This window comes from Protopterus annectens, chromosome 15.part0, assembly GCF_019279795.1.
Source record: "Protopterus annectens isolate FY-2018-M chromosome 15.part0, PAN1.0, whole genome shotgun sequence".
Classification (NCBI taxonomy): Eukaryota; Metazoa; Chordata; order Ceratodontiformes; family Protopteridae; genus Protopterus; species Protopterus annectens.
The window spans coordinates 564,138,375-564,153,893 of NC_056749.1; positions in this window are offsets into that span (position 1 = coordinate 564,138,375).

The window sequence follows — 15,519 nt, forward strand, 5'->3', positions numbered from 1 at the left end:
GAAGCCAACTGGAATCAGCAAACTGCCTGTTTGCAAAGTCACTGGAGCAGGTTCCAAAATATTCCTAGTTCTCAAGCCAACTTCAAATAAGCATGCTGCTTGGGTTCAAAAACGGACTCAGGAACACATGAGCGCTTTCGGTTGTAAACCTTCTTCAGATCCTGTGTTTATCTGCATTGAATAATGAAGGCAGAGAGTCTTATTTGAATATAATACCTCATTGGCCAATACCTAGAATACACACAGTATAAAAGGAAGAGCAAAGTAGATATCCTGGAATTTGTTTTAGTCGATTTGAAGTTGGTCTTAGACTTTGGAACTCATTCCGGTGTCCTTGAACATGGGATGCCTATTGGAATCAATTGGCTCTAGAAGAAGGAAGAGCTTTGGGACTCCCCCCCCCCCCCCATTTTACACACAGGCTGTATGCTGGTTACAGGTTGGCTTCCAAGTAAGGAACTTTTTGTAACTTGTTCTAGTGCTTTTGCACACAAGCAATTTATTGACTTGGAACTTTGGAAGTACCTACTGAGGAAGCGGAGCATATAGTTGTCAGTGAATGGAGGTTTTACACTTAAGGAAGAAAGGTAGCTGGAAGTGACTTCCAATGAATGAGTAATTTCCTGTCTAATCATACTGAGCCAAGTTACCATAACAAGAAATTTGCTTTGAGGAAAGTGTTATTAGTGTTTGAACCAGTACTTTGAAGTAGGCAATTTGTCGTTTTTAACTGAACAGACTTAAAAAATTGTTTTTATCTAAGGAAGGACCTGGGATACATATGTAGTGCTTGCATACCAGCAAATACAAGAAAAGGGATATATAATACCCGCTAAATGGATCATCTTGGAGCTAGCTACCATGTGGAGGGAGTAGCCTTATTGTAGCTTTTCATTTTCATATGGTGAAGGCGTACTCCCTAGGCTAGAGCTTGTTCACTTTATCTTCTCATAATTTATTATATCTTAGTGGTTACTTAAAGGGTATTGATGTTTAAGCCATAATACATGACTCTATTGGTTTATTAATGACCATTTAGAGGTTGCGCTTGAGTTTAGGTGTGGTAATCTTCATTTAATATATATTTGTAATTGAACAATTGACTTGCTGTCAGGTTTAAATGTGTCATTGGATTGACTCTTGAATAGGTTACACGCCCCCTAAGCTTTGCGAGTCATTTAGGCTTTTCAGAATAGAAATAGCTTCTTGTTTACTGCATTTATTATGTTGTAGTCTTCCCTTAAATGGTATTGGTGTTTAAGCCATAATTCGCGACTCTATTGGTTTAGTATTAACCATTTAGAGGTTCTGCTTGAGAATGGGCCTGTTAATCCTCTTCATCTACTATGTATTTGTAATCAGACAGTGATTGCTGTTAAGGTTAATTCTGTCTTTTGATTGACTTTTGAAGAAGTTACATGCTCTCAAGCTTGGTGAGCGATTTAGGTCTTTCAGTTTAGTACTAGCTTTTTGGTTATCACATTTAAATATGCAAAACTAAAAGATGAACACATAATTTTTACTTTTGAGCCTGGAAATGGCCAGTACACCTTTTAAGTAAATTTTTGATCCCATTATAATATGCGATCATATGACTGACTCATATATTGGCGTTTAATATTACTGGATTGGTTATCGAGCTGGGATGCACAGTCTTATAGGCTCAATAGGAATTATTTATAAATTGGACAAGATATGCCGGTATAAGCCTTAGTTTAAGATCATTGGTGATTACATTGTTTTATGCGATCTGATAGGCTACATAACAAATTACCATTAAATGTATTAATAAGTATATATATTTTTGGTTATTTAGGGTATTAATTTATGCATAAGGGTATATACGCTTGGTATTTTTGTCGTATTCCTATTGATGTAAGTCTAACTGGGTTAATATGCTCCTTCGATGGTTAATGGTTTATTAAAGTTGATTGGTATTTGCGCTTTTCTTACAGTGTTTATCGGTAAAACATTAAGTTTACAACATGGTGTAGACGCATTTGGTTGTAACATAATAACATCAGTAAAACTGAGAATAGCAATGGTGATGATGTGGATTTATTACACTTTATCACCATAAATGTTACATAAAGTTGTCGGCTTTTTAGCAGATACCCTTAATGTGTAGGTAAAAGGTTTGCCTACATGAGATTTGCGTAGCTCAATACATCTAATTTTAAATTTTAGATCTTTTGAAGGCCTTTAAGGCAATTCATAATAGATGTATTTGGGTTTTGTAATTTTGAAAACATCAGATGAATTACCTTGATTTTTACATACATAATGTGTGGTTTTGGATGTTTTTGATGAGTGGGATGCTATGGGTTATATTAAACCATTCCTATTGGATAAAATGAGCTAGATGCATGATGATACATGCCTTGAATTGTCAAATATTAATAGTTGATTAGATGGAGGATGCTTGTATACAGCTTATGCCATTTAATTAAGTTATTAATCCAATTGGATATTTCATGTAGGTGTGTGCTGATATGTGCATTTTTATTGGTGAGAAGTCTTTTTAAAGGATTTTTGTTAGGGAATTGTATTATCTGATGAAGTTCCATGATTTGAGGGACAAAATCCTTTGTGAGCGAATAAAAGGATAGTTTATTGCAGCTGTGGTCTTCAAATTTGTTTTTTAAGGATACCATTGGTGTTTTATGGGTTTGGCCGAGGAAGAAGTCTTTCATGTTTGCACTTCTGTATTTGTGGTTTACAGACTTTTTCTGGGTTTTTCAAAACTAGCATATCAATGCAACCTTTGCAATATCCAAGTTAATACCTGACCACTACCAACATTTTAGTTCCTGCATGACACTTAGGTCTTAACAACCTTCATTTATTTGTTCAAACACTTTGGAATGTTGTGAGGAAGGTACAGCAATTTAGTTGCGATTCAGTGGCAGACCACTGTGTTGAGACAAGTGTTTTCTGATAGTATAGTATTTGCATATCAGATGCTTTGAATGTGTCCAATGACTATACCATCTATCTTTTAGGTAATGATGACCATATGAAGCTCATTGCCATGTGGTAGCTTGCTTTAATCTGACAAGCCTCTTAGCAGTTAGTGGTTGATTTGCTATGGTGCTCTGCAGATATACAGCAATGTCTTCATCAGCATCAAATAGTGGCTGGTCAGGTATGGGTTTTTTTGATAAAATGTTGGGCACATTTGCCAGCTTTCCAAGTACATGGATTTGCACGGGCACTTAAACATCTGAGTCTGCTAAGCAACCTCGGGCATCTTGGTGGTACTTTATCCAAGCCATAGGAATTAATCAGTGAAACTGTAGTATGTTGTTATTCTAGAGCTGGAACCTCTCAAGCCCCAAATGGTATCTTGAACACTTCTCACATGCCCACACACTTGCAAGGTACTATTTTTCTATTTGTGAAATTCTTTGTTCTGCATTGGTTGGCATTCTGGAGAAACAGACAATAGGTCTTGAGACTTGTCCATCCAATTGTAATAGTGCAGTACCTAGACCCCAGCTACTGGTATCAGCATTCATGACTGTTTGTTTGGTGACATCATAGTAAGTGACGCCTGGAGCAAACATTACAAAGTTTCTTTAATTTTTCTGAAAGCGTGGGCTTGAGCATTCCCCCATGACCATAGTACATCTTTCCTCAGTAAATCTCTCAATGGGTATCAGTCAAACTAGCACTGATGACAGATCTGGTACAAACTTTTCTAAGAAGTGTATCATACATAGGAGCCTGACATAGGTCAGCTACATGGGTTGGACATTTTAGTTCTGTTTTGACCTGTCTTCAGTCTATTCCAATCTTACCAGAAATTATGCTGTGCCACAATACTGGATTTGAGCTTACCCAAGTTGAATTTATTTCTATTCAATTTATATCCTGAATTTTTAATGCTCTAGAGCACTGCCTCCAATCTTATGGAATGTGTATCTTTATCAGGCTCAAACACCAACACATCATCCCTGACTACAATAACACCTTCATGCCCTTTCAACAAATGGCTCACTTCACACTTAAACACTTCTGGTGCTGAAGTTACACCAAATGGCAGTGTTCTGAAACAAAACATTCTAAATAGAGCAATAAAGGTTGCTTTCTTTTGAATATACCTTTCTAGGGTTGTCTGTCAAAACCTATTTGAAGAGCGTATGTGTAATATTCTTTAGGATAGGTAAAATCAACCTCTTCCGCATGACTGCATTATTTAGCTTTTTAAATCAACACATATTCACACACTGCCATTATTTTTAATATCGTGTACCACAGCTGCACTCCATTTAGTAGGTTCAGTTACACTTTCTGCCATTCCAAGTGTCTGCATATATTTTTTTATTTAGAGAGCATTAGAAAGGGTAGTCTTTTATGCATGGTTAAGACATCTGTAAAAGCATCTAGATGATCATGTATGTAGATGATCTACCAGTTTTATCGGCAAATACAACTCTTTCTGGAATTCAACAGACATTACAGGACAATTTTGCCAATCTCTGTAATTGGTAACAATATATTAATACCTAATCCCAAAAATTCTAGCACCATGCTATTCGCTACTCCTCAAAAAACTGATCAATCTTCCCCATGACTGTTAAGGATAACTAAAATAATACAATACCAAATGCAACACAGCAAAAATATCTAGAAGTCTTCGTTGAGAATGCCTTAGGATTCTTATGGCATGCAGACAACACAGTTAGCAAAACACTTTCACAACTGAAACTTTGCTACAAAATTTCACATTGACACCTATTATACTGAACTGCAAGGCAATCTACAGCTAGAAATATCCTCATTCCTAAAATCTGAATATGCCTTACCTTATTAATAGTTAACTATAGCACCAAAAGCTATAGTTATCGGAAAACAAAATCAGTCATATTATATATACTTCTAGCCAGCAAGCAAGCATACAATTTCATTGGCTACTGGTTACAAGTTGAGCTACTCTACTACTCAGCACTCATTTGTTCAACATTATGCTGGATCAATGACCCCCACTAAAATCAACCCTACAAAATAAAAGAACTGTCCTACTCATTGACAGGAGGGCAGAATGATGGCATTATTTTGGTAAGTCCAAGTTTTGGCTCTACAGTAGGGGAACAGGCTTCACTAAACTCAGATCAACAACATGAAATCAAATAACCAGAGAAATACATTTTCAAATTAACAACAGATAGCTTCACGACTAAATCTCCCTGTAATTGCTTTTGAGCCACTAGATAAATTGCTGTAGGCTAGGAGGGTTACTGTAACTGGAATATTTCCAAGCACTATATACAAGTATCACTCTGCTATAAGAACTCCACTCTGTAAATATTCTATATATTTCCACAATGATTGAGATATTGTGAATATTATTCCTTCTTGTTACCCATTTTTTATGTGTATTTACTTATGATATGCATTTTCCTATTATACAGTGCAATGAAAAAGTATTTGCTCCCTTCTTGATTTCTTATTTTTTGCATGTTTGTCACACTTAAATGTTCCAGATCATCAAACAAATTTAAATATTAGACAAATATTAGACAAAGATAACCCAAGTAAATACAAAATGCAGTTTTTAAGTGATGATTTTATTTATTAAGGAAAAAAGCTATCCAAACCAACATGGCCCTATGTGAAAACATAATTGCCCCCCCTTAAGTCATGAAGTGACTGTGGTTAATCACATTTTTGGGAAAGCTGAATTCAATTTCACTAGCCATACCGTGGCCTGATTACTGCCAGACCTGTTGAATCAAGAGATCACTTAAATAGAACCTGTCAGACAAAGTGAAGTAGGCCAAAAGATCCCAAAAAGGAAGGCATCATGCCACGATGTAAAGAAATTCCAGAACAGATGAGAAACAAAGTAATCAACATCTATCAGTCTGGAAAAGGTTATAAAGCCATTTCTAAAGCTTTGGGACTCCCGTGAACCACAGTGAGAGCCATTATCCACAAATGGAGAAAATCTGGAACAGTGGTGAACCTTCCCAGGAGTGGATGGCCTACAACAATTACCCCAAGAGGGTAGCGACGACATCCAAAAGGTCACAAAAAAACACAGAACAACATCTAAAGAACTGCACGCCTCACTTGCCTCAATTAAGGTCAGTGTTTATGACTCAACCATAAAAAAGAGACTGAGCAAAAATGGCATGCATGGCAGAGTCCCAAGGTGAAAACCACTGCTGACTAAAAAGAACATAAAGGCTCTTCTCACTTTTGCCAAAAAACATCTTGATGATCCCCAAGACTTTTGGGAAAATATTCTGTGGACTGTCAAAACAAAAGTTGAACTTTTTGGGAGATGTGCATCCTGTTACATCTGATCTAAAAGTAAAACAGCATTTCAGAAAAAGAACATAATGCCAACAGTCAAACATGGTGGTGGGAGTGTGATGATCTGGGGCTGCTTTGCTGCTTCTGGACCTTGATGACTTGCTGTGATTGATGAAACCATGAATTCTGCTCTCTACCAAAAAATCCTGAAAGAGAATGTCCAGCCATCAGTTTGTGACCTCAAGCTGAAGCACACTTGGGTTCTGCAGCAGGACAATGATCCAAAATACACCAGCAAGCCCCCCTCTGAATGGCTTAAAAATACAAAATGAAGGTTTTGGAGTGGCCTAGTCAAAGTCCAGACTTGAATCCAATTGAGATGCTGTGGCATGACCTTAAAAAGGCAGTTCATGCTCTGAAACCCTCCAATATGGCTGAATTAATACAATTCTGCAAAGAAGAGTGGGCCAAAATCCCTCAACAGAGATGTAAAAGACTCATTGCCAGTTATTGCAAATGCTTGACTGCAGTTGTTGCTGCTAAGGGTGGCACAACCAGTTATTAGGTTTAGGGGGCAATTACTTTTTCACATAGGGTCATGTAGGTTTGGATAGTTTTTTTCCTTAATAAATAAAATCAGCACTTAAAAACTGCATTTTGTGTTTACTTGGGTTATCTTTGGCTAATATTTATATTTGTTTGATGATCTGAAACATTTAAGTGTGACAAACATGCAAAAAAAAAAGAAATCAGGAAGAGGGCAAATACTTTTTCATTGCACTGTACGATTTATTTTCACTTTTTTCATAAATTTTTATTGTATTATGTACTTTGCTTCTCTAGAGTACATGTCATGTCTGAAAAGGGTCACTTGACCTGGTTACTAAATTTTAAAATTAATGGCTCACAATAAGTAGGCCAATTTCTTTTCATTTTGCAATCAGGCCCAACTTGCATTACCCAGTTATGCTAAGCAAATTAGATATAGATCCTCTAATACACAGGTCCAAAAGTCACAGTTGTATCTCTTCTACTCAGTCATTGATAGGAATCTTCCTATACACTTGGGTTTGCCTGTAGGACTATGTATTTCTGTTTCTGATTCTTGAAATGGCAGACACTAACAGAGTTCTATAAGTATCATGTGACATTACAGTAACAAATTGTCTCTGACTTTAGGTTACTGGGGTTTCACATATTGGGAGTTTGACTTGCCAGTCTGGTTCAGTATTTGGTGTAGCAATCACTGAACCCAGAAAGATGCTATCTGAACAGCTTCCTCATATATATTATGAGTAGTTACATCTTATAACACTTTAATTTTACACACAAGAGCAAAATGTCCCATTTTCTCACATTTCTTGCACTTTTGCCTGGTGAAGCAAACTGCGCTGATACAGGAGGTTTTTGGTTACATCTGGTGGATTTGCCATCTTGCATTCATTCTGTCTCTCCTGCACATACTTTGGCCATTATCATGCTTTTTACAGAATATGTCATTTCCTTTGTGTTTTACCTCACACACCTCATTTGCTGTACTTGCATTAGTTCGAAGCATTTACTGGTTCAGCCTCTCTAAAAATCTGAATAGCCTTTTCCAATGTTAAATTAATTCCCAGCTGTAATTTTTAAGATGCTTCAGTATTAGCTAGCCCATTTATTATTTTGTATCAATTTTGCTCATGTTTTCTCTAGCTAATCTCACAGTATGCAGACAGCTCATATATGCAAATGCTTCAGCAGACTTTACTTTAGCTTTGACTTGTCAGTGAAAGTGTACCCTTCCATGAATAACTGTTTTGACATAAAATGTTCATTGCTTACTTGTGACTAACTTGTATGCAACATTCTGGCTCTCAGAAAGTGAAAATGAACTGCAAAAGACTTCTTCTTCTTTACTCATAGCATAAAGTAAGAAGTTTACCTGTATTTCTACACTTTTCTTGTCAAGTTTTGATGCTATTTGAAAGCATGGGAATCCCTACCTCTGTGATGAACAGGGAAATGGCTTTGTAAAGTTTAATGGTTTTGGAGAGCTGAATTGTATCAGCCTAAATTGTTTAAAGTGTGGTGTATGAGGGTGGGGCAATGAGGGTATCTACCCCAGGCACAAAGTGTTGCATGGTGCAATCAGTAATGCTGAAGAGCTGCATGTTGGAATGTGAATGAAATGGGAGGGGGGTGTTCATGTGAAGTGGGGGGGTTTATTTTAGCAGCTGTGTCAAATATCAAGGCTGCTGAATTTAATGTCTTTACTAGCTTAATGTACTACAGTTTTTTTTGTCTGATGTTTCAGAAGAACTTATGGTATTTATTTGTTTGCTTATGTATCTATTTATTTATTTATTTATTTTTGGTTCTCAGCTTTGGATTGGGAAGAGTTCCCTTGCTCCTTTCTCTGTTTAAAACTTTCATTTAGTGGCTCATTGCTGTTTTTCTGCTGTGATAAACATTTATGTAGTGTTTTCTGCCTAAAATAGTGTAACTAGTAGCTGTAATTGTGTTCATTACTACTACTTGGTGGCTTTGCAGTTGCTCGCCCCTACTGTAAATTTGATCTGGGACACTCCTCCCAGTCTAGTGTCATTAGTTCATTTTACCTAATACAGAGAGAAGGTCAACCCTTCCTCCTTTCTCCCTTTCCACTTTACTACAAAAAAAATTTACTAGAATCTCCTTGTGTTCTGTCTGAGTGTGCGTCTCATGATAAGTATATATTTTGGCACTTTTTAACTGTTCAGAGTTGAATAAAACAATAACTGAATTTAGTTCAGAATACAGTTTGAATAAATTGCATTTATTTAAACTGTATTTGCTTTAATATTGCTACACACTCAAGTATGCTAGCTTACACTGCACTTGAATTGTTTTTAGTGCTGTTTTAGCTGCTTTTCTCTAAAAATAATTCTAAGCTTGTTTTCTGCCTTTCCTGTGACTAGTTTAGTCCAGATACAGATTTGCTGTATCCAGGACTGTTTGTAAGCTTATGAGCCCCTCAAGCCTTTCTGTGTTGGAGGGAAGCCTTCTCGCTTATTGGTTGGAGTGGTAAGCACTAGGTAGTCTATCTACCACAAGAGGAGTGGTTTCTTGCCCAGAAATTGTAGTTTATTAGCCATTTGGGCAGTTTTTCCATCTCTTTTAACTTTCTGGTTTAAAAGCCCGTGTTTGCACTTTTCCCGCCTTTCCTGTAACTAGTCTAGTCCAGATACAGATTAGCTTTATCCAGGACTGTATGTAAGCTTCTGAGCCCCCCAAGCCTTTCGGTGTTGGTGGGAAGCCTTCTAGCTTTTCAGTGGGAATGGTAAGCACTAGGTAGCCTATCTACCACAAGAGGAGTAGTTTCTGGTCCAGAAATTATAGTTTATTGGCCATCTGGGCAGTTTTTCCACCTCTTTCAACTTTCTGGTTTAAAAGCCCACATTTGCACTTGTTTCCCACCTTTCCTGTAACTAGTTTAGTCCAGATACAGATTTGCTGTATTCAGGATTGTTTGTAAGCTTCTGAGCAGTGCCAAAGTCTGCTCTTCAATTTTACCCTTAGATATGCTAGTTCTCTCCTCTCCTCCACTTTTACTAGCTTATTAGTGTAGCACTTTACCACACTTCTTGTAGCACTTATTGTAGCACACAAAAGTGCTACCAGCACTAAACATTCTACAAGGAAACAGCTTCAGTACTTATTATTAATGCCCATCCCTCCAGGCATGTCTAAAGGTCAGTTCCCTGTGCTTTCTCCTATCAACCTGGTGAACTTGGGCATCCTGAGGCAATGTAGCAACTGCCTCATGTACACTGACAACTCTCTCCTCTTACCTCCCAACATTCAGTTTTGCGAGAGATGCACTTATATATCCAAACTGGAAGCCACGCACTCTCCAGCCAAGACCGGAAAAGCTGGTCAAGAGGAGAAGGTCAACACTTGCACCACACCAAATGGAACACATAGCCCTCCAGAACACACACCAGCACTGCCTTCACATAAAAACACGAACCACACACCCACCTTCGTGGAGGCTCTCAATAAATATCTACCCAAACAGCAGAGTCCTTCAAGGCAGAAACGCACTCAACCACCACAACACAACACTAACCATGAGACACATAACTCTCCTAAACAGTGTGCCACTCAACCAAAGGCCCTAAGGCAAAACAGCATGCCCAACACAATAGTCATTGATGACTTGATAGTGAGGCACACTGATGTCCCACTCACTAGGTTGAATAAGGAGAAAGTAACAGTCAGCTGCCTATCAGGTGCCAGGATCCACCACATGATGCATGCACTCAGGTCCCTCAACAACAGGTACAAATATGACTCTGTCATTGTACATGTGGGTGTGAATGACCTGAGATGTACCTCCCTGGACTACATGAAAAGAGGCATGGAGGAGCTCTCGGATTATGTAGCCCAGGTGGGTATGACTCTAGCCCTAAGTAGCATCCTACCATCACCCAGAGTGATACCACAGTACAAGAAGAAAATGACTGAGTTCAACAACTGGCTAAGTTTCTGGTGTCATTCTAAGGGGATCCAGTATCTGTCTGCCTGGGATAACATGATTGACAGACCTCGATGCTTTGCCAGAGATGGCCTGCATCTGTCACCCCTGGGATTCTGGATACTGGTCAAGGCTCTTGCCACCCCTATAGTGTCTTTTTTAGGCAGTGTTCCAAAGACCAAATTACCACCATAACAGCTACAAATAAATGTAATCTGAGGGTCATGCTGCTCAATGCTAGAAGTCTAAATCTCAAAATGCACTCACTCAAAGCACTTCTTAAAATGGAGAACATTGACATTTGTGCTGTAACAGAGACCTGGTTCAAAGCAACAAAAGCACCCCTGCACTACCAGGCTATAACTCATTCCACACCTTTTGGCCCCAGAACTTGCACCAAAGCACCAAAGACGGTGGTGTTTTCATATTCATAAAGGATGCGCACACCTCCAGACTGGTAGCCCAAAATAACGCATCTGAGATACTTCAGATGCAGCTAACATTGGGTAAGACAGCGATTCAGTTCGTAGCCTGCTATAGGTCCCCAACCATGTCCCAAGACTCACACTCCACGTTCCTAAGCACCTTGGAGAATATTAGAGTCCAACCTAACACTCTCATACTGGACAACTTTGACTACCCCTCCATTAACTGGGAAAACTACTCATGTACCAATACACTTGCCCAACGTTTCCTGGAATTCATTAATTCCAATGCCCTGGACCAGCTCATTCTTACCCCCACTAGACGTAGCAACATCCTTGACCTGGTCATTACTAACATGGGCAACCACTGCTCTACACCAATAGTCAACTCCTCCCTGGATAGATCCAACCCCAAACTAATCACCTTGGAAATCCACATCCCTCCAACCCTGCCCACAAAGGTAACCACTACGAAAACCTTCTCCAAAGCTAACTTTGGGCTCCTAAAAACAGATGTGGCTAACTTCATGGCACCCATGCAAATGGAGAATAGTTGCATGACCGACAAATCATACACCAATGCACTGTACGAACACGTAGACAAATACACGGATCTCGCCATACCCAATACAACCAAGACGCTCTCCTCCAAAAAAAGGAAGCCAATTTGGTGGTCGCTTGCCATAAACAAACTCCAGAACAGAAGGAGGAAACTGATGCGGTATAAGGTAAAGTCCCAAGACTGGAAAAACTCCCTTATCAGCCTCAACAAAAAGTTGAGATCCCTCATCAAATCCTCTAAAGCTAGCTATGAAAACAGAATTACAGCAGATAGTAAAGACAACCACAAGGCCTTCAATAGTTATGTAAAGAATCTCCACGGCAATACCCAGATTTGCTCTGAGCTACTGCGCAATGGTACCTCCTATACTGATCCAACAGATATTGCCAATATACTGGCCGACAGATTCAGTGCCAACTTTACCCCTCTCTCCCCCACAAAGGACCAATCACAATATCAGGAGATTGCCAGGCACCCAGTATTACTGCTGCACAGGTTAAAACAGCACTGTCCAAGGCCAAGAATACAGCTTCTATGGGACCTGACAATATCCCTGGTTGTGTTCTATATGAACTACAGAGTGAACTGGCACCTCACCTGTGTGCCCTTGTTCAATCACAGCCTCACCTCAGGCTTTGTTCCTACTAAATAGCGCACTGCTATAGTCATCCCTCTCCACAAAGAAGGAGTGACTACAGACCCTGGGAACTATCGCCCCATTAGTCTGACAAGTCTGATAAGCAAAGCTATGGAATGCATCATCATGGACCTAATAAACAAGGATATAGGGAATCTCCAAACTATGGATCCCACACAGTTTGGTTTTGAGAAGGGTAGATCATGCCTGCTCAACCTGGTTGACTTCTTTGAGTCAGTCACTAGAGCTGTGGATGAAGACAAGGTGGTTCATACAGCCTACCTTGATCTGGCCAAGGCCTTTGATACCATTCCCCACTCAGAAATCATAGAAAAACTCACCAAGTTAGGCACCAACCCCTATATCACTAGGTGGGTTGCGAATTGGCTCACAGATAGAACCCACAGTGTGAAAGCAGCTGACTCCAAGTCAGACTGCTGACCAGTCATGAGTGGAGTAGTGGAGTCCCACAGGGTTCAGTCCTGGGTCCTCTGCTGTTTGGCATCTACTTCTCTGAAGTCCAGGCCAACACGAAGGGTCTTTGGCTGACAAAGTGTGCTGACGATTGCAAGTTCAGAGCTATTATTAACTGCCCAAGTGATGCTGACATCCTACAGAAAGGTCTCACTGAGACCAACGACTGGTGTCAGAACCATGGCCTTAAGCTCAATGCCAAAAAATGTGTTATCGTCCTCTTTGGGAAAAACTCTGTTCCTATTAATTACCACATTGATGGTAGTCCACTGAACACAGAAGGTGTTATAAGAGCTCTGGGAACACAGGTTGACAGCAACATCTCTTTTGACCACCACATTGCCACTGTGGTCAGAAAGTCCTTCTATGTGGCACATCTCATTACTAAGGGTTTTGCATCTAGAAAGAAAGAGGTCATTGTCTCCCTCTACTCTTCCCTCATTAGGCCAATCATCGAGTACAATGCCCCATTTGGCATGAACCTCACTAGACACCTGCAACAACTGGAGAGGCCGCAAATGTATCTCACAAAAAAGATTCTAGGCCTTAAACACTTGTCCTGTATAGACAGACTCAAAAAACTCCAACCATTTTCTGTCTCATATCGCCTACTTAGAGGCGATCTCTGCTTGACTTACAAAGTGATGTCTGACCGAGCTCTGTTGAAATCACAATCCCTCCGCACCACATGCTCCAATGCCCTCAACCTCATTGCCACAATCAACAAAACATACTGGAGGGACAGGTTCATAACCCAGAGACTGCTCATGCTATGGAATAGACTTCCCATAAATGTCAAACAGAGCACCTCAGTGGCCCTCTTCAAGAGAAATATTGACAAGTGGATGGGAAATAGAAAATTCACCCCGGGATCACTCCAATGGCTCTACCTGACAGAGGCACTGGAAACTAAGGTCAGGTGGCATGATGCCAGGGCAATCCTATGGGCTAGGCTTGTAAAGGCTCCAGGGCCATTAGCCTAGTACACACCTATGAACCTATAGGTTTATAGGTTCATGGGTGGGTACTAGGCTATTGGCCCAAGAGCCTAAGTAAGCCTAGCCAACAAGGTTCCCTAGCTTACGCTACCCAAGAAAGTTATTTTCCTGTGGCCCTGTTGAGCAGAGCCACAAATGTGATCCCCAGGGTGTAGTTCCTATTTTCTATCCACTCATCAAAATTTTTCTTGAAGAGTGCTAATGAGAAACTTTGCTTGACATAGATGGGTAGCTTGTTCCAGAGTATGGGAAGTCTTTGGGACAGGAATCTATCCCTCTAGCATGTCCTATTTATTGTGTTGACAAGGTTTAGGTCCCTAGAGCGTGTAGCTCGGAAGGATTGGGATTTCTTTAGGTGTAGCTTGTCCAACAGCTCTGGGTTTGACATAGCTTTATATGTTAGGCAGAGATCACCTCGGAGTAGGCGATATGCTACAGAGTAAAGCTGGAGTTTTTTGAGACCATCAGTCTAGAGCATCTGTTTCAGGCCAGTAATCCTCTTTGTGATGTACTTCTCTGGCCTTTCCAGCTGCTGCAGATATCTTGTGAGGTACATTCCAAAAGGGGCATTGTACTCTATAATGGGTCTTATGAGTGTCAAATAGAGGGGAACAATGACGTCTTTTTTTCTGGATGAGAACGCTTTTGTGATGAGGTGTGCCATGTAGAAGGATTTCCTGACTACTGTGGTGATGTGATTATCAAAGGAGAGACTACTGTCCACCCATGTCCCAAGGTCTCATCACACATTCGGTGAAAAATATTAAACAAAAATCTGGACATTCTGAAAAAATCTGTACAGTTGAAAGGTATGGACCACCTCAACTCTGAGGCTGTTCCACTCACCTACATCCCTGTTTGTACAGGAACACTTTCTCTTCCCACACCTCCTGCATCAGTTTGTTGAATCAGTTCACCTCATTCATCAGTGAGTGGTGCCTGGAGTGGAATAGCTATTTCTTTTGAAAAAAATTGTGTTTTCTACAGTCAATTTACCTATCTGGCATTTTCAAAAATGTCAGTCACGCTCCTTTGTTCAAGTGTGTATCCAGCTTCACCTCATTTTTAATTGTGTTGTCTGACACAGAATTTGCCCCCACCTTAAATCCCAACCATTGCACTTCTCTTAGTGTATCTTCTTCCAAGGAATAGAACAGTTGTAACTGCACACATTGCCCAAGGTAAATAGAAAACCTCTCCATTCAATTCATGCAGTGTCTTACTACTGGTTTTCCACACTGTTTTGCCACTTACAAATTATCAGACATTACAGCCCTTAAACTGTTTTGTTGCCTTTGCATAAATCCTTCCCCTTATCCCCAAAGGATGAATGTCTGTCTCCCGTTCTTCAGGCTGCTAGAGTTCCCTCTGCCTATGTCATTTATTTTTAAACACTTTAACTCTATTTGTCTACATCATTTCTTTTGAAAGCCTGTAACATTTATCACCTTTCTTTCCTCTGATGAAATGTTTTCTGGCATCATTACATTCATTGTGTTTTTCCAGCTGGTGAAATATCCATTCATTCATTTCCTAAACATCCTCTTTTATGAAAGATACTGACCTTCTTTACCTAATTTATTACTCTAAGTCATTTGGAGGTTTTAGCCGTATCCTCTCTTCCATTTTTAGTTTTTTTCTAGATGTAGAGCAGTGCTTTTAAA